This window comes from Felis catus, chromosome A2 (genome assembly GCF_018350175.1).
Source record: "Felis catus isolate Fca126 chromosome A2, F.catus_Fca126_mat1.0, whole genome shotgun sequence".
Lineage (NCBI taxonomy): Eukaryota > Metazoa > Chordata > Mammalia > Carnivora > Felidae > Felis > Felis catus.
Window position 1 is genome coordinate 94435503 of NC_058369.1, and position 19189 is coordinate 94454691.

A 19189-nucleotide genomic window follows, 5' to 3' on the forward strand; every position below is an offset into this window, starting at 1 on the left:
ATGAGATCATGACCTGAGCTGAAAACATGAGTCAGAGGCTTAAGGATGCTTCAACTGACTGAGCCATCCAGGAGCCCCTGTTATGAACATCTTTTAAAACCATTAAATACTTGATTTTAAGATCCCAGTTGTGATGCATCATTATTTATTTAGCTAAGTCCCTGGTTATAGACAGTTAGATTCCTTTTGTTTTTCTTGCTATTAAAGTCAAGGCTGTGATTAACGTCCATGTATGTATATCTTTATATATGTTTCATCCCTCAGAATATATGATCCAGTATGTCTCAATGAACTGAATAAAATTATTGCTTCATAGGTTTCCTGTAGACATCCAGTAGCAAATAGTTTTTTTTTTTTTTTCCAGCTTGTCATTTTTCTTTCGAATATACACAATGATTTCTTTTTATTTTCAGGGTAGCAAATCTTTGACTGGGACTGTGTTTATAAAAGTTTTCCCCATACTAATATGAGAAAAATATTCACATATTGTCTTTCTATAGTTTCATTTTTTTTTGCATTTATACTTTTTAATTATCTAAAGTTTATTTTAGTATAAGGTCCGAGTAGGGAACACATCTTTCCCTTTCTTTTAAATTGCTTTTCAGTTGTCTCAATGACATTTATTGAATGACCCATCTTTTCCCCACTGCTTTGAAGTGCCACCATTATCGCAAATGAATTCTCTATAAGTACTTGGGCCTGTATCTAGAGGATAATATTACATCGATTTGTCTTTCTTTTGCTCTGTCAGTACCACTTCTTTTAATTACCAAAGCATGATAATACACTTACCATACATTTAGTCTTCCAATAAATATTAGACTTTCTTTTTAAAATTAGGATCATTGGGGCACCTGGGTGGCGCAGTCGGTTGGGCGTCCGACTTCAGCCAGGTCACGATCTCGCGGTCCGTGAGTTCGAGCCCCGCGTCCGGCTCTGGGCTGATGGCTCAGAGCCTGGAGCCTGTTTCCGATTCTGTGTCTCCCTCTCTCTCTGCCCCTCCCCCGTTCATGCTCTGTCTCTCTCTGTCCCAAAAAAATAAATAAACGTTGAAAAAAAAATAAAATAAAATTAGGATCATTTCCTGTTGAGATTTTTTTTTTCCACTAGCATGACATTGTATTTAAAATTAATTTAGGAAGAATTGATATTTGTAGTATATTTAAGTCTTTCTTCAAAGTGTGTCTTCAGTTATTTGTTTTTGTCTCTGTTTCTTATTTGCATTTTCTAGTTTTCCTTGTACAGGTACTATGGATTTCTTTATATTATTTATTTCCTGATACTTTGTTTCTTTTCTTGATATTTTGATTATACTTTTTATTCAACTATATTTTCTGTTTGTTTTAACAGTTGAAGAAAGCTGTTGTAGTCTACATACTAACTTTAACAAACCATATAGCATAGTGTGTGTCTTTGGGCACATTGCTTGCCCCAACTTTCTCATCTCTAAGGAGACAATAGTTGTAGCTGTCTCATGGGGATTGTTTAGAATTTAAATAAGGTGGTATTGTAAAGGAATTAGTGCATAGTTCTCAACAAATGTTAATTGCCATTATAAATATGACTTTTAGTTTTTGACATGTTTTTGTACTGTATTTTTTGTTACCAGTAGATTTTTTTCAGTTTATTCTCTATAATTTCCAAATATTCAGTCATTCACCTCTGAATAAATATTTTGCCTTCTCTTTCCAATTGGGTAAAATTTCAAAGTGCCTTTTGGAAAAGCAGTTTAATTCAGGGAAAAAGTGTCTTGGATCATTACCATTTTCAGCAGCTTTTGACTTATTGATCAAAATGTCAACCATATCCTAATGTAAATGAATTTAGGGAATGAACTTGTGAAAAATGATTTATATGTAGTATGGTGTTCTTTATTTTTTTGAGACTCTCTTGGAAGACATGGTCTGTAAGAAAGGTGTGTTGTGCAGAGTATCCTCATTAGGACCTGAAGTCAGTGTTATCCTATTAAAAGAGGAGTCTCTCTTGTTCTTCAGTGTATCCCATCTCCCTGTATAAGTACTAGTAAATATTGTCAACTAAATGGGATACCCAAAAACTGTTATGTGGAGTGCACAAGATAATATTAACAGTATTTCTGTCATTCTTCTTTTTTTTAATGTTTATTTTTGAGAGGGGGAAGGGGCAGAGAGACAGGAGGGGACAGAGGATCCAAGGTGGGCTCGGTGCTGACAGTAGATAGCCCAATGCAGAGCTTGAACTCACAAACTGAGATCATGACCGGAGCCGAAGTCAGATGCTTAACCAACTGAGTCACCCAGGTGCTCCTGTCATTATTTTCTAAAATTAAGATGCTGTGGTGAAAATGATAAGTCCAAATTGCTACTAGTGGCTACCAACCCTGAGATAGAGATTTGTTGAAGTCAGTAGATTATTTTGCCTTTAATTAAAATCTTCCATATATTAAATAATATGTTGTGCTTAAAGTGAATTTTAAGTGAGTAATGTGGCTTCATTATATTGTATGAACAAAAGAAAATGAAAATTCTACCCAAATAGCAAATCGTTCATGAACTAAAGACCAGGGAGGAAGAAATACTTTAAAACCCATTTATCATGGCGGCCTCTAATGAGTGACAGCATGATCTAATGGTGAATGATTTTTTTTTTCTTTTTTAAAGCAACAGCTGTGACTTACGCAATTTAGAAATGTTAACTTGCAGCTAGATCGAACCATTCACATCAGGGCAGGTGGGCTAATTTATTGAAAACGACATTTCAGTATTTCTTAAGCCATGATCTGGGTGGGCTGCAAACCCCATGTAAACATGAGAAGTAGAAAGATTTAAGGGATGGCTAGTGAAATATGTTCCTTTTTTCCCCCTTGAAACCTAAAATATCATCTTCAACATGGGTCTCTTACATTAATCAACCAATGTTAAGGGCCTATTTAAAGCTGGTTTGAAAGTCAGCCTGGGTAAGAAGAAGCTCTGGGCTACTGTACTTTTGGGTTGAGGGACGTTGATGAAAATAAGACTGTGAGGAAAAGGGCTTTACTTTAGGAGGTGGGATTTAATTTGGGTTCTGATGGGTGAACAGGGTTTGGGAGGAAGGTGAAAAAGGAAGGCACAGGGAAAAGGTGGGAGTGGTGGTACTGAAAATAGGAATAATTATGCGGCATGAGGGCAAGAACTGATCTAGATGCATATTAATGACTAAATGTGTAGTAAGATGGGGAAATAGGGAAGCAGTGTGCTAGGGTTTTGGAATGTCTTGATAACTAGAAAGGGCTTTACCTCTGAGTGCTTTGGGCCACAGTCCTGCCCATGCCCCAAGGAAGGATTTAGGCAGGTATTTAAAACATAGCATTTTACCTTTAAGAACGAATTCACTTTTTACAAAGGAATTTGAAGGAGAAAGACATTATTTGTCTGGAGTGAGGAAACTTAACATGGATCTTAATTTCTGAGATACTCTGATAAAACTGTGAAATTGTGGCATCTTTTGCTGATGATCTAAAACAAGTAGGAACAGTTGCTGCATCTGGAAGCAGTAAAGGACAGAAAAGACTGCCAGTAAATACTTGATTTAAGTCACCAGATTTGACAACCGAGAAATGTGACTTAGAATTATGATTCCTTTTTTCCCAGTGTCACCTAAATCAATACCAACAATATTAGAATGACAAAGTATAAAGTTAAAAAGCTCAGACCATAAGGAAACTATGAAGAGGGGAGTTCAGAAAATCCAGGTTGGATTGTGGTAATCACAGAGAAGTCAGAATACACATGTACAACACGTTCCTATGACCCTTTCCTGCATCTAAAATGAACTGAATAAAATTACTGCTTCATAGGTTTCCTGTAGACATCCAGTATCTGTTTTTGACACCTGGGATCATAGATCAGTGTATACAGATTTATAATGGAAGTCAGCAATGGCACCTGAGAAAATAAAGAAGAAATGGGAATAGAAATAGAAATAATATGTCACCTTGTGATCATGTTTAAAAACCTAACATGAAGACTTATTTATTTTTTTTTTTACTTAAGTCATAATTAACCATTACCATGTGTCTACTATTAAATTATTTAATTAAAAATCTCTTTAATTTCTGCTTTATAAATAATTGTTTTTTCATTGTTTATATAGCACATGGAAATGGCATAACAATCACATGTGCTAAAGCATTAAGTCAATAATTCACATGCAATGAAACTAACAGCTATTAACAAAATACTAACCGCTAACCAGTTATTGCAAAAGTACACGGGAGAACACAGTATATTGCAAGTAAACATGATATATTGAAAATTATTATTGTAATAAAAATGATAATACATAATGACCTAGAGGGTGGCTGTCCTAAGACAGAATTTTTCTGATAGTAGACACTAAAATCTGCCTGACTTCAGAGACAGTTTCAAATGGCACTCATGTGTAGAAACAATATTTACAATGTGATTAGATTACAGCACCAACTCATAAATCTTAATGAATTTGCAGAGTTCTTTTCTTCCTTTTCTTTTCTCCTTCCTTCTTTTCTTTCCTCCATCCCACCCACCAAAATGACCGTGCTCCTAAAATCTACCAGACAATGTGTTCAGGGTTGCAACATTAACTTAATTGCTTTTCTTTAAATGTTTATTTATTTTTGAAAGAGAGACAGAGCATGAGCAGGGGAGGGGCGGAGAGAGAGGGAGACATATCATCCAAAGCAAGCTCCAGGCTCTCAGCTGTCAGTGCAGAGCCTGATGTGGGGCTCGAACTCATGGGTGAGCTGTGAGATTATGACCTGAGTCAAAGTCGGATGCTTAACCGACTGAGTCTCCAAGGCGCCCTGCAAACCTAAATTAACAAGGCAGAGAAGTCAGTCTCTTGCCCTCCCATTGTGTTTACCTTTCGGAGCTTGAACTCTGCTCTGCACTGTCAGCGCCCTGATTTTCAGACAGGTTGAACAGACAGTTACGATACAGTGCTCATATGATTGTTGGAGTCATTTCTATGATTATCTTGAATCCTGGCACTCCAGGAGAAGCAAATATGGGGAAATGTGGTTGAAAAGGTAGAAAGAGACATGTGGTGTTCTTAAAGGGATCTGTGGTTGTTTTCAGGAGCCATAGAAGATGGTGGTGCTGATTTTAATGATTTACCTCAAATTTATGGTTTAAAAAAATTTGGTACTGGTACAGATTAAACACTACCTTCATGTTTATCTATTATCAGAATTATTTGTTATTTTATATGTGGACTGAAGGGATGTTTAGGGAGGCTGGGTGTGGGTAGAGAATTTCTTTAAGTTGTTCAGCAAGAAGGGACAGAAAATGGAGGAAAGGATTAAAGTTGGGAGGGTATGCAGGAATGAAAATAAAAACACATGATTAAGTGACCTATAGTCTGTGAATCCTTGGTCTCCCATGAGGAGAAAGACTGAAGGCATTTTAACAATTTAGATTTTCCTGTACTGGTCACCAGGGGAAGCTGCTAACACAGGGTAGTTTAGTTGCTGACTAGAAGACTCTTCCTTGGGGAAGAGCAGCAGATCTGTGGTTCTTGGGGACAGACTGCTTGTGGATTTCAGTGTTTATATACTGGGGTTCCCTAACTGAGGGATTTTACCTCAAAATAATATTTGAAAATCCATGAAATTTTCTCAGTTACTTTGAAGACATGAAATATACCTTATCTATTTTTGGATCCCTCCCTACGTAGGTTCTAGGCACTTAATCATTGTTTGCTGAGTGGATGGAAGAATTTGAAAGTTGCTAATAGGTTTTAAATCACATGGAAATCATCCTTTGATGATCCATAAGAAGAGAAGCTTTGGGTCTTCTTTGAAACAATTTTTATAGAATTTCAGCATTGCATGACTGATTGAGTCTCTTAGACTCGTGTAGTTAAGTGATGCTTGAACTTACATTTTTAGGTTTTATTTAAAATATATAAAGTTAGGGGTACCTGGCTGGCTCACTTGGTAGAGCATACAACTCTTGATCATATGTAAGTTCAAACCCCACCTTGAGTGTAGAAATTACTTAAAAACAAAATCTTAAAAAAAATTAAGATACATAAAATTTCTAAAGTTGATGCACTTTATTATGGATACATATGAAACTGCATTAGATGAACCTGATTATTCTGAGCATCTTTATTTAAAAAATTTTTTTTAATGTTTATTTATTTTTGAGGGAGACAGAGACAGAATGCAAATGGGTTAGGGGCAGAGAGAGAGGGAGACACAGAATTTAAAGCAGGCTCCAGGCTCCAGGCTCCGAGCTGTCAGCACAGAGCTTGATGCGGGGCTCGAACACATGAGCTGTGAGATCATGACCTGAGCCGAAGTTGGTCGCTCAACTGATTGAGCCACCCAGGTGCCCCTGAGCATCTTCATTTTTAATAAAGTGGTATACTGTCAAAATTGAGGGCCCACATCTTTAGACTGTAAATTCTCTAGGCAGATATCAGCCTATTTTTAATGTTGTGGCAGGCATGCAAGGTGGGTTTTCTTGGCATTTGCTGTCTTGGAAAAGGCAGATAGTATAGCACTTAAGCATGTGGTTTTGATACGGTGTGTTCCAGTTTGAATTCCAGCTTTACTAGGATTCCTATTAAGTGGCTTACTTTCTCAGTGCTCTAGTTTTCCTCACCTGCAAAATGGGAATAACAGCAGTATCTACCAACCTTAAGGGATTTGTGTACAGATTAAATACAGCAATTCATGTAATACAGAGCTACCTAGTGTTGTTATTATTAACATTATTATTAACTTATTTCACTAGGTCTATGCAGTTTTCTATTTAGGAAGTGTTTCTTAAATGAATTTAATTAAATACCACACCTTTATTTCATCTATGAAGGAAATTCCGTTAGAAACACTAAATACTCCTATTTGTAACAGTATTCAATATAATAGTGTGGTTTCTCTCATATTGAGCCAGATGGCGTTCTCTAGCTACAGAATAAAGAATCCTTTAGCTGTGTGTCATTTTTGGAGCAATCACATACATTACCTTAAAAAGAAATTAACATGGAATTAAAAATTGATATATGGTAACTATATGGAATTTTCCACTCAATTGTAAGAGATTATTTTTGCATCTATATACCTTAAGAGCATCAAAAAGATGCATTACAATAATTGCTCCTGTAAGGACTTATTTCGACATAGATTAGTTAGAAAGTAAATAAATAAAAATAAAACAGAAAAAGCCTGTAAGTTTAATTATAAGTGTGACTACAATTGTCTCAATACTCAGGTTTAAGTTCTCACTGTACTCTGTGTTATGATTTTCTATTTCATTTTTATTTATGGTAATAATTATAGTTGAAAATGTTTCTTGAAAAGCTCTAAAATTGTACTATTTGGTCACATGCAGTTTCGTAATTTGCAGATAGAAATCACTTCATTTACAAATACATACTGAATATCTAGTATGTGTTTATCTCAGTTCTGAACCATGAGGATACAGCAGTGAACAAAAACAGACAAAAATCCCTGCCATCGAACTTAATTAGGACAGGAGGCAGGTAATAAACACATAGGTGAACTTTGTCTGACATTGGTAAGTACTGTGGGGAAAAATAAAGCAAGAGAATACATAGGAAGATTTGCAAGTTTAAATAGGATAGTCAGAGAAGACTTGACAGGAAATGAAACTTTTGAGTAGACTTGGAGGCCATGAAGGAGTGAGCCATGTGGTTGGAGGGGGGAAGAATATTTCAGTTAGAAGCAGCAGCAAGGAGGTCCTTGTGGGCGAAACAGAGTGAACAAAGAGGAGTAGCAGAAATAAAGTCGGAAGCAAACAACATCATATAGGGCCTTGTGGGCCACTTATATTCTTAATGAAATGGGAAGCCATTGGAAGTTTTTGAGCAGAGTGAAGTGATTTGCTTTCCATTTTAAAAGAACCATTTCATTAGCTATTCTGACAAAAGACAGTAGGGAGCAGCAGGAGACCAGTTAAGAGGTTCCTACAGTAATCTATAAGATGTTGGTGGATCTGATCACCATCCAACTAGAGTGGGTGCTCTGGAGAGACTGGGGAGTGGTTGGAGTCCTAATTTACTTTGATGGTAGAGTCAACATGATTTGCTAACATATTGGATATCAAATTAGAATTGTTAAGGTTTTGGGTCTGAATAACTTGAATGATAGAGTCACAATCAAGTTACCTTTGAGGAGACTGTTGAAGGAGTCTGTGCCAGGATTGTTGTGTTCCAGGATTCAAATGTGTTGAGTTTGAGGGAAAGGATGCACATTTCTTTGTATAATCCCATGAGAATGTGTGTGTTACTTAAAGATATAAAAAATAAAGAAAAATGAGTCATGAACTGCTCCAGTTTGTGAAATACATGCATTTTATATTTGGAATGATTACATTTATTTATTTATTCATTCATTCATTCATTCATTCATTCATTTTAAGTTTGTTCATTCTGAGAGAGAGACAGAGTGTGTGGGGGAGGGGCAGAGAGAGAGAGAGAGAGAGAGAGAGAGAGAGAGAGAGAGAGAGAATCCCATGTAGGCCCCATGTTGCCAGTGCTGAGCCCGACCCTGGGCTTGAATTCATGAAACTGTGAGATCGTGACCTGAGCCGAAACCAAGAGTCAGACCCTTAACCGACTGAGCCATGCAGGCACCACTGGAATTATTATTATTATTTTTTAAAAACTTTATTTATTTTGAGAGCAAGAGAGAGTGTGTGTGCATGGGAGAAGTGGAGGAGCAGAAAGAGAGAGGGAGAGAGAGAGAGAATCCCAAGCAGATTCCATGCTGTCAGCATAGAGCCCCATGCAGGGCTTGATCTCACAAATTGTGAGATCATGACCTGAGCCAAAACCCAAGAGTCTGACGCTCAACCGACTGAGCCATCCAGGCACACCTAGAATTGTTTTCAAGATTCGCATGATGGCAAATATTTAGAAACTCATATTTCTGGCTTGCTTCCTTATGTCATTGTTCCAGCTAACACTTTTTTCTCTATAAGCCAAGAGGGTGTGTTTTTGTTTGTTTTATTGGTTTGGTTTTAGATAAATATACCCAGACATTCCATACATATCTATCTGTTAGGGACTTATATTTCAAGTATTATCTATATTGGATAGCTATGTGTTTATCCCAAAATGATGCCACACTTGCTCAATTTTTGTTTGTTTGTTTGTAATTCTGTTTTTTATATTAATTCAAAACTAGCTTATAAGCCACTCAGGAAAATTAGTCTTGAAGGGATTTTCAATTTTTAGACATTGACTTACATTCAACCTCAGCTTTGGCACATTGTACATTGATACTCCTTAAGAGCCAACAACTTTTCATGTGCCAAGTTTAGTCTTTCACTCATCAGTAGACTAATGATGTGGACTAATGAGAGTACATGAGGGCTCTGCCTGCTGGAGACTGTGCTGGGGAGAAGGCACTGGGCCCGTACTGTCCTCTGCCTCCTGCCTGGACTGCCTGGCACCGTGACTGTTCCCGCCTCCCAAACCTCAGGAAGTGGGGGCCTTTTTATTTGTCTGAAATATTGTATATCAAAAATCTATTCACTCCCAATAGATACTTTGAAAGTTAATTAGATATTGCTGTACTTGCTAAAAAGGGATATTCTTTAATTATATAGTATCATTTTAGAGAAGTCCTTGTCACAAATTTTTCTTGTTTCTCAGGTCAGGATTTGTTGCACTTCTCTTGAGGATAATGGCTTATTGGCTTTATTTTTAAAATCTTTATGAATGCTCAATCATGTCATTTATCATGGCAACTAAGGCTTACAGTTAAACTTGAACTTGTTTAGCAAATGTGAAATGCTTTTCCTTTGACTTAATTTTTTTCACCTTATTTTTTTTTAATTGTAAAAAAACACACATAACATAAAATTTACCATCTTAACTGTTTTGAAGAGTATAGTCCAGTTGTGTTAGCTATATTCACATTGTTGTGCAACAGATCTCTAGAACTCTCATCCTGCAAAACAAATTCTATGCCTATTGAACAGCATCCCTCTCATACACTTATTTTTAAAGATCATCTTTAAAAAAATCTAACACAAAAATATAGAGCATTAAAATGTCAAATCACAGACTGAGGGTTGCTGGAGGGGTGTTAGGTATAGGGATGGGTTAGATGGGTGATGGGCATTAAGGAGGGCACTTGTTGGGATGAGCATGGGGTGTTATGTAAGTAATGAATCACTAAATTCTACTCTTGAAACAATTATTACACTATATGTTAACTAACATGGATTTAAATTTAAAAAAAGATATACTCAATAAATAGGTAAATAAAAGTAAAAATAAAATAAAATGTCCAATCATGCTAAATGGATGATTGTGAAAAAGAAAAAAGAAAAAAGCATGGGAGTTTCTTATTTCCCATGAATACCCTCAGTTTCTTGTCTCCCTCTACCAGCCCTAATCTATGTAGACAATACCATTCAACTGTTTTTTTTTTTTTTTACTGTTTCTCTAGTATTTCTAGGTTATATCACCATTCTTATTAAAATAAGTAGTGTGTATTATTCATTATGAAGACATCCGTGTTTACTATAAGTATTGTGTTTTGCCATTTGTGTAGAACTTTTTGTTTTAAATTGAGCTAATGATTAATACTTGTTCCCCATTTGCTTACTTTTCTAAATTCCCTATCCTTTTTTTTCCCCTCCCAGATGTACTGGCAATCTTTTAAATGACTAAATGCTTTTGGAGATATCTGTCTCATAGCTTCCACTTTTCTAGCTCCAGGCTACATGGCTTATTCTAGGCTTGTAGAATCTCCATTATCATGGGAATTCCCTCAGTGCTTCATCATGTTGGGTTGCCAGAATGAAGATTCCATGCCTTCTGCTTCCTGTTTGATAGAACATTCAATCAGTAGTTTCCTAAGGAAAAGAATATGGGTTGCTAAATTTTTGTTCCTTTCATGGCTGAAGCTGCCTTTATTTCTGTTCTCACAATTGCATGATAGCTTGGGTGGGTATAGAATTCTATGTTTAAAATACTTTTTTCCCCTAGATTTTAAAAATAAATGCTCTATATTGTTTTCTAGATTCCATTCTCACTTTCAAAAACTCTTTGCCATTGTAATTGCTAATTTATATTATGTGTATATGTATCTTAAAAAATTTTTTTTGGATATTTTATATATTATTATTTCTAATGTGATGCAATTTCATAATAGTTTGCCTTATAGTAAGACTCCTTTTCTCTCTCTCTTTCATTCATTGGGCTGTGCACTTGATGGATTTTTTGAATCTGAAGACTTTTGTAGCCTTTGGTTCTGGGATGAATCCTGGAGACGTTTTGTCTTTTTGTTCTGGGAGATTTTCTGGTTTTGTTACTTTGTAATCACTTCTCTTTATCTTTTCCCTCTACTTTCTGAAACTCCTGTTAGATTTGGAATCTTCTGGATTATGGGAGAGGTATTTTAATATTCTTATTTGTTCACTTGCATTTCCCATCCTTTGGTCTTTTGTTTCTGTTCTCTAGGAGGTTTCCTTGACTTAGTTTTCCAACTCCATGCTTTATTTAAATTTTGTTAGTTAACATACAGTGCAATATTGGTTTCAGGAATAGAATTCAGTGACTCATCACTTATATACAATACTCAGTGCTTGTCACGACAAATGCCCTTCTTAATACCCATCATGCATCTATCCCATCTCCCACCTACCTCCCTCTGTCAACTTTTAGTTTGTTCTCTGTAGTTAAGAGTCTCTTGTTGTTTGTTTCCCTCTCTTCTCCCAATCTCCCCACCCCGTCCCACATGTTCATCTGTTTTGTTTCTTAAATTCCACATATGTGTGAAATCATATGGTGTTTATTTTTCTCTGATTGACTTATTTTGCTTAGCATAATACAATCTAGCTCCATATACATATTGCAAATGGAATAATTCCAAATGGAATAATTCTTTTTGATGGCTGAGTAATATTCTGTCACACACACACACACACACACACACACACACACACACCACTTCTTCTTTATCCCTTCATCAGTTGATGATCATTTGGACTCTTTCCATAGTTTGGCTATTATTGACAATGCTGCTATAAACATTGGGGTGCATGTATCCCTTTGAATGTGTATTTTTGAATCCTTTGGGTAAATACTTAATAGTGCTGGATCATAGAGTAGATCTATTTTTAGATTTCTGAGGAACTTTCATACTGTTTTTCAGAGTGGCTGTACCAGTTTGCATTCCCACCCAGCAGTGCAAGAGGGTTCCCCTTTCTCTGCATCCTTACCAACACCTGTTGTTTCTTGTGTTGTTAATTTTAGCCATTCTGACAGGTATGAGATGATATTGTGGTCTTGATATGTATTTTGCTGATGGTGAGTGATGTTGAACACCTTTTCATGTGTCTGTTAGCCATCTGGATGTCTTTGGGAAAGTGTCTATTCATGTCTTCTGCCCATTTCTTAACTGGGTTGTTTGTTTTTTGGGTGCTGAGTTTGATAAGTTCTTTATAGATTTTGGATACTAACCCTTCATCAGATATACCATTTGTAAATATCTTCTCCCATTGCATAGTCTGCCTTTTAGTTTTGCTGATTGTTTCCTTTGCTTTGCAGAACCTTTTTATCTTGATGAATTCCTAGTAGTTCCTGTTTGCTTTTGTTTCCTTTGCCTTTGACAATGTGGCTAGTGAGAAGTTGCTGCAGCCAAGGTCAAAGAGGTTGTTGACTGCGTTCTCTAGGATTTTGATGGTTTCCTCTCTCACATTTAGGTTTCTCATCATTTTTGAATTCATTTTTGTGTATGGTATAAGAAAGTGGTCCAGTTTCATTCTTTATGTTGCCATCCACTTTCCCCAAACCATTTTTTGAAGAGACTGTCTTTTTTCCATTGGATATTCTTTCTTGCTTTGTCAAAGATGAGTTGACCATATAATTGTGGGTCCAACCAACTCCATACTTTAATTTTTTAATGTCAGAGATCTCTTTCTTGATTACTGATGATGTACTTTACATAGATTCTGTTCTTATTTTATATATGTGATAATCTTTCTCTGAAGATATTAATTATAGATTCTATTTTATTGAAATTATTATTCTCTAGGCGATATTAAATATGGCTTAAAAAATAGAATGGTTCTTTTTAAAGTATTCTGTTCTATGCAATGTTTGCGTTACATCTAGACACCCCCTCCCATTTTCCCCCTGATTATTTTGGTATGTTGCTCTTTATATTGGAGGCTGTTCTTAAATATGTGGTTATCATTTTCTGTCAAGTGTTTTTTAAGAATGAGTCCTGACATGTTGATTAGCACCTCTCTCTGTGTGTAGCTTATTGATAGGTTGTTTTGTTTGTCTGATGTTGAAGTAGCAAGCAGTTGTTTCATCAAGGGTATTTTTAAATGTGAAGTTTTTCTTTGTAGAGGAGTTAATTTTTCAGAGGAGACTCTTAACCTCTTGGTTGGGAAAATTGAACCCTCTTTGTGGGAGCAGATCAGGGAGTAGATCTATGAGTCCTACTATTTTTCACTTGGCAAATTCTTACTTAGTCCTTCTGGGTTGTCTTGATTCTCAATCTACTTTCCCTGGTGGTAACTCTGATCCTTATGCCCCCAAAGATCAGTTTCTCCAGAGAATAACCTGGCTGCCTTGCAGAGGCCTAGGAGTTTCAGTTGCACTGTAGAGTGACTTCAGCCAGCTTCCTTGTTTATGGTTCTGTTCCTCACTCTCTGTCCTTGGTTTACTTGGCCTGAGTTTTGTGCATGAATTGGCTCACATCTCATTGGTAACCCCTTGACAGACACTTGACCAGCAGCTTTCTCTGCTCTATCAAACCAGTAAGTGCTCCTCCAGCACTGTTGAAATGTTCCTAACTTTCTCTTTGTCCTGGTAGGTTTATATCCTTTTTATTCCTTTACGGGCATGTATTTTTAGAAGAAAGGAAACAAAAAGGTCTGAGTGGTTAATCTGCCATGTTTAACCAGATGTCCCCTTCAGCTGTTTGAATTTTTTTTTTTATCTTGCTATATCATAAGTATTTCACTATTCACCTTTCACCTTAAAAATCACATCTGGAATAGTCTGGGCATAAAATGTTTTGAAAGATGGTGCTGTGTGTGCATACAAAACTGCAGTATATAGCAGGACACAGAATTGAAAGTTAATGAAACCTTAAATAGTGGAATAGTGATTAGAATTTAGTGTGTTTAAAGACAACCTTTGCATTTTTAGATGTCGGAAGTATATAATCATCATTCTTTCTACCTGGATTATCTTCCCCCTAAAACAAACAAACAAACAAACAAACAAAAAACAAAAAACAAAAACAAAAGAAAGGAAAAAAATGGCAAAAAATAAAAGAGTATACCCTCAGGCATATTTTGTCTCCTTTACTACCTCTCTTTCACTGCCTAATGAACACTTTAGAGATGTGGGCATCTTGAAAAATGGCTATGCGATTCTTGCTGACCACCATAATTTTTTTTTTTATAGATTCTATTACTAAAGATCAATTTCATAGCTTATAGGTTTGATCAGTATGTGTTTTTCTGTATGAGGGAACTATTCCATGAAAGTTCCATGAAAGTTCACAATTATTACCCTATGAATTTTTAAAGATAAGTTTAATCTTTGGTGGTCATGTGACTTAAATCTATGTAGGCAGGTGAAAATACAGAAGGACCATTTTATATTTTTGTTTGGCTAAGTCGTGTATTTGAGGTTATCTTCTTATTTGGAGCCTAATAAAAAATAGACCAACTCCTCCTTATATTTGTTTTCTATATATGATATAGATTTAGCACATTTTTGTATATCTCTCCTAAACAAAGAATAATGCATTTATATAAAAGCAGTTTTTTTGCTGTAGTATATTTCTTATATTGATATATAGGTATAAACCATTGTATTTGAAGGTTAATTAACTTTTGAACATAATTGTTTTTTTATCTCACTGTTTCTGCATTGGCAAAAGTACAGAATTGTTTTTATTTTTTTAAATTTTTACTGTATGCAGTAAATGCATGTGTAGTATTTGCTGTGTGCAAGGCACTGTCTTAAATCCTTCACAAAGATCAACTAATTTAATTCTCACAACAATCATCTGAAGTTGGTGCTGTTATTGTCCCCATATTCTGGTGAGGAAACCTCAGAGAAGTGAAGGAATTTGTTGGAAGTCACACAGCTGGTGAATAGTGGAGTCATGCTGTGAACACAGGCAGTCTAGATCCTGAGCCCATCATTTTCACCACTATGACTTAAAATAGTAACTACTACCAGAGTGATTGCTGTGCCTCAGCATGAAGCTCTGACAGCTCCCCTTCAGTCTTTACCTAAACCAGGGTAGACATTAAAGTTTTTCAGCTAGTACTCATGGAAATAGGACTCCCTCTGGCATTATTGAGGGCCTTTGAATGTCTTAAAGGCAGATAAAATCAATCTGATTTGGTAGTAACCTAGGAGATTTTATAATCCCCCTATAGCCAGAGAACCACAGAGAAGGCAGGAGATACAATACCTTAAATGTCTCAAAGGTATGCATTATTGACCAAAACCTAACGGATTCCTCCAGCACAGGGTTATACCCTTTTCTCTCTATAACTACACACATTGTAGGACTATAAGAGGCTGGGTTGGAAGGCCCATTTTCAGAAATGGTAAAATAAATTTTCATGCCTTCAACTTGGAATAGCCATATTTTTTCTCTTTGTGAGGTTCTCACATATGCACAATGGATATTAGACTTTGATAGACAGTGTGATGTTGAGCCTTCCCACATTTGGAGGTCAGTGGATAAATACCAGAATTACTCAGATCTAGTATCAACTTGGGAAAAGATGAGAAGCCTTCGAGGCAATGGAGTGCAGATTATCTCATTCCTGCCTTAGAAGATGAGAGTGCTGGATTGATGACTCTATACTATTTAATCCCAGAGCAGCTACAAGTGCACAGAGCTCAGATAAAAGCACAGAATATCCCTTTTTGTGTCCAATGCCAACATGGCGTCCACCATGTGTTGTGTTAAGGAGACTAACATGACTGAAAGATTGCACCATCACAGAAACCAGAATATGAGGAATAATATGGCATTAAAGTGTCTGATAATAAAAACTAGGTACTTGTAGGTAAATATTGCTTTCCAGTTACCCATGAATTCAGAATTCTGGGAGATTTGGTGTGTAAGAAACAATTTGGCAACAGGCTTTGGCATCAGCAGACTCAGGCTTGAATCCTGGTTGAGCTACTTATGTGACCTTGGACATGCTGCCCAACCTCTTTAGGCTTCATTTTTCTCCTATGGAAAATGAGAATAATAGTACACACCTCCTAGGAGGGTCAGTGGGATTAAATGAGATAATATGAGCAAGCATTTAGTATAATGACAGGCACACTGAAGCACTGAGTACCTTTTAGTGATAATAGTATTAGTTGCTGTCATGATCATCATCAGCAGCAGCATCTTCCTCTCCTTCACATACTCATCTTATTGATTTCATATCCTAAGTGTGTCCAAATTTCTTTTCTATTCCTGTCACCTCAGTTTTAGTTTTCCTCTCTAACCTATACTTGCACGGTAGTGCCCTATTTGGCTTCAGTGACTCATCCAATACTTCTAAAATCCATCCTCAAAATTCTTGCTATTGATCTTTTTAAAACTCAAATGTGACCATACTCCTCACTGCTAAATCCCTTTCAGTGTTTCTCATAGCCTTCAGGATAAAGATGATCCTTCTCGTAGTTACAGGAAAAGATTTTTCTCTTTGGGTTTAAGTCCCAGGTGGTTACTTTTAGCTCTTAAAGGCTACCATTCACAACCTTGGAGACAGGGACAAAGGGTTATGCTTCCTTGCTACATCTTCGATCATGAAGTCAACCACTGTCCATTCCACACTGCTATGTTGGCCAGTTTTATGAAGGAGAGGTGATGATCTTGAGAACCCCTCCTACCCATGATCATACAGCTCTGTAGTCAAGTCACTAACTATAGAATACTCTTCACGAATTTAGCAAATTAGACTGGACTTGCTCTTTTTGAGTCTCAGTCTGATGCCCTTTTTGTGGAAGTAATTTCTGAATTTACTGTGGCTTACAAATCTTTGGGGATGCAATATCAAGTAGAGTCTATATACTAGTTATTTTTTATCGTATTTTTGTTATACCAGCATTTCTATATATCTGCTTTGACAATTTGGAAATTTGGGAAGAAGGCAGGTTATCAGAATTGGCTTCCCAGTAGTATCTTGGTCCTTGAAAATTATGATTATTGGGAGAGGTTTCTAAATGCATGAGATTATTTTATATTTTCTTTGTTTCACTTGTGTGGTCTCTAAAGTTATAGATCTGATATCTTTGTAGATACAAACCCAGTTTCATTTTCTACCTTACAGCATTGACTTGCATTTTTCATTATATTTTGCATAGAGGCTACTGCACTGCTATGATGAGAAAGAAAACCTACTTTAAATTCACGGCATTTCTTCTATCAAGTTAAAAAAAAAGATTTTCCCCAGAGAGAAGCATTTTGCCAGCAGGGTTCTGTAGCTTGTAGGGTGTAGTAGGAAAAGGTGCATAAAAATGTGAAGCATATGAACGAAAGAATAGTTCATTTAGCCTATGTGTGAAAAGCCAGATTTCTTTTTCATACTGTTATAGGAAGTATTTCAGATTTTGTACATATTTGCTTTTTTCCATTTTGAAATGGTTTGTCTGTGTATTCTTCCCATAGGTATTTAAAATGTGACGACTTCTGTTGAATGTAAATATTAAGGTTGGTGTCTAAAGGTCGTTTTTAAAATTTAAAACATTGGCACTCCTTCATACTTAAATATTTATTGAGCAGAAGTTGTGTAAGTTATATATACGCTGGTGGTAAGTCCTGTAATAGATCCTAAGTGGACCCTAGTCGGTGATGCCCACACACTTGGAGGAAACAGGCCAAGACTAGAACCCACTTTGTACGTGTTCCTACCTGGGGGCAGACGTCTTCAGAGGTTTCCCCATTCTCCCCTATGTTGAATCTTTGTAATGAAGTCTTGTGAAGATACTGTTCTTTTTGGCTGTCTCTGTAACACTGTACACTCAAGTTGCGTTGGTAGGGAACTTCCGGGAAGGGCTCATCAGGGATGTGGACCAGAAGAGCAGAAATTGAACTAGTTTGTGCTACAGTGTAATTGTGCTGTGTTGCTTCTTTATCCCAAGAGTCAATTCATTGGATGTCCCAGGCACACAAGAAATGAAGTCCAGTGAGAAAACATCTACTTGGTCGTTGACTTGAGGTCCCCTGCCTTTATTCTTCCTTCTTTATGATCCCCCTTTCTAGTTCATCTCTGACTTGACATTAATCATAAACCTGCTTGGTGAGTGGAGAGAAGTTGTTTAAGCTGGCTCTGATATCACACATTGTTCATTTACCTGAGTGATTTTACTTCCTTTTAAAATGGATGTGTAATGTAAGGATGCTAATGTAAGAAAGATCAGTGAGGCAGAACAAATGTGTCATTGGAATTAAGTCATTTGCTTCAGGAAGCAAGGGCAGACACAGGTGAGTCATATAAATTAAAGCCATAGTTCACACCAAAAGGATGGTCAAAGGGTGGCAAGGAAGGAAGAATAGATCGCTATCATCAGAATCTACTTTGGGGTGGAGCTCTTATCTCTTCACTTTTGCATCTTAGTGCTTGGCACCGTGCCAGACCTGTAATGGCAGTTGGGTATATGTTTTTTGAAGCAAAGATGGAGTAACTGTTAAATGAGATGTTGAGAGTAAGATCTAGGAAAAGAGGGAAACTAGCGATTACATTACAAACACTAAGGATACATAGAAAGCCAGGAGGAATAGAAGGCAAACAATGATTTAAAAAACCAATGAAAACAAACCCATTTAACATTAATTACATCTTATTAAAAAAGAAACTCAGTGGACTGATAATACTTATTCTGTATTAATTTTCCTATACAAGCAAATATTAAATATGAAAATCACACTTATGTTTTTAACCTTAAAAATATAGGACTTTTTATATCTGGACCAACTGATTTGAAGTTTGTATTGGGCAGACTCTAGACTATTCTGGTAGCTGATCAGATGCCAGTTTTTACTAATTAGAAAAAAATCATTGAACTTTCTTGTTGAATATTTCACTGCCCAATGTAGTATTAACTTTTAGTATTATAAGTAAGTTAATGGATTTACTGTGTATATGTGAGAATCTGTGTGCATTAATTAAAGACTATCATGTAAATGTTCTTGAATTGAAGAGCTAATTGATTAAAAGTGGAA

At 36.3% G+C, this 19189-nt stretch overlaps 1 protein-coding gene across 8 annotated transcripts in view; it reads left to right on the plus strand.

Moving 5' to 3' along the window:
• Window positions 1-19189, plus strand: part of CDK14 (cyclin dependent kinase 14) — a 674504-nt gene that overhangs the window by 103859 nt on the left and 551456 nt on the right. The gene's annotated exons all lie outside the window — the stretch shown is intronic.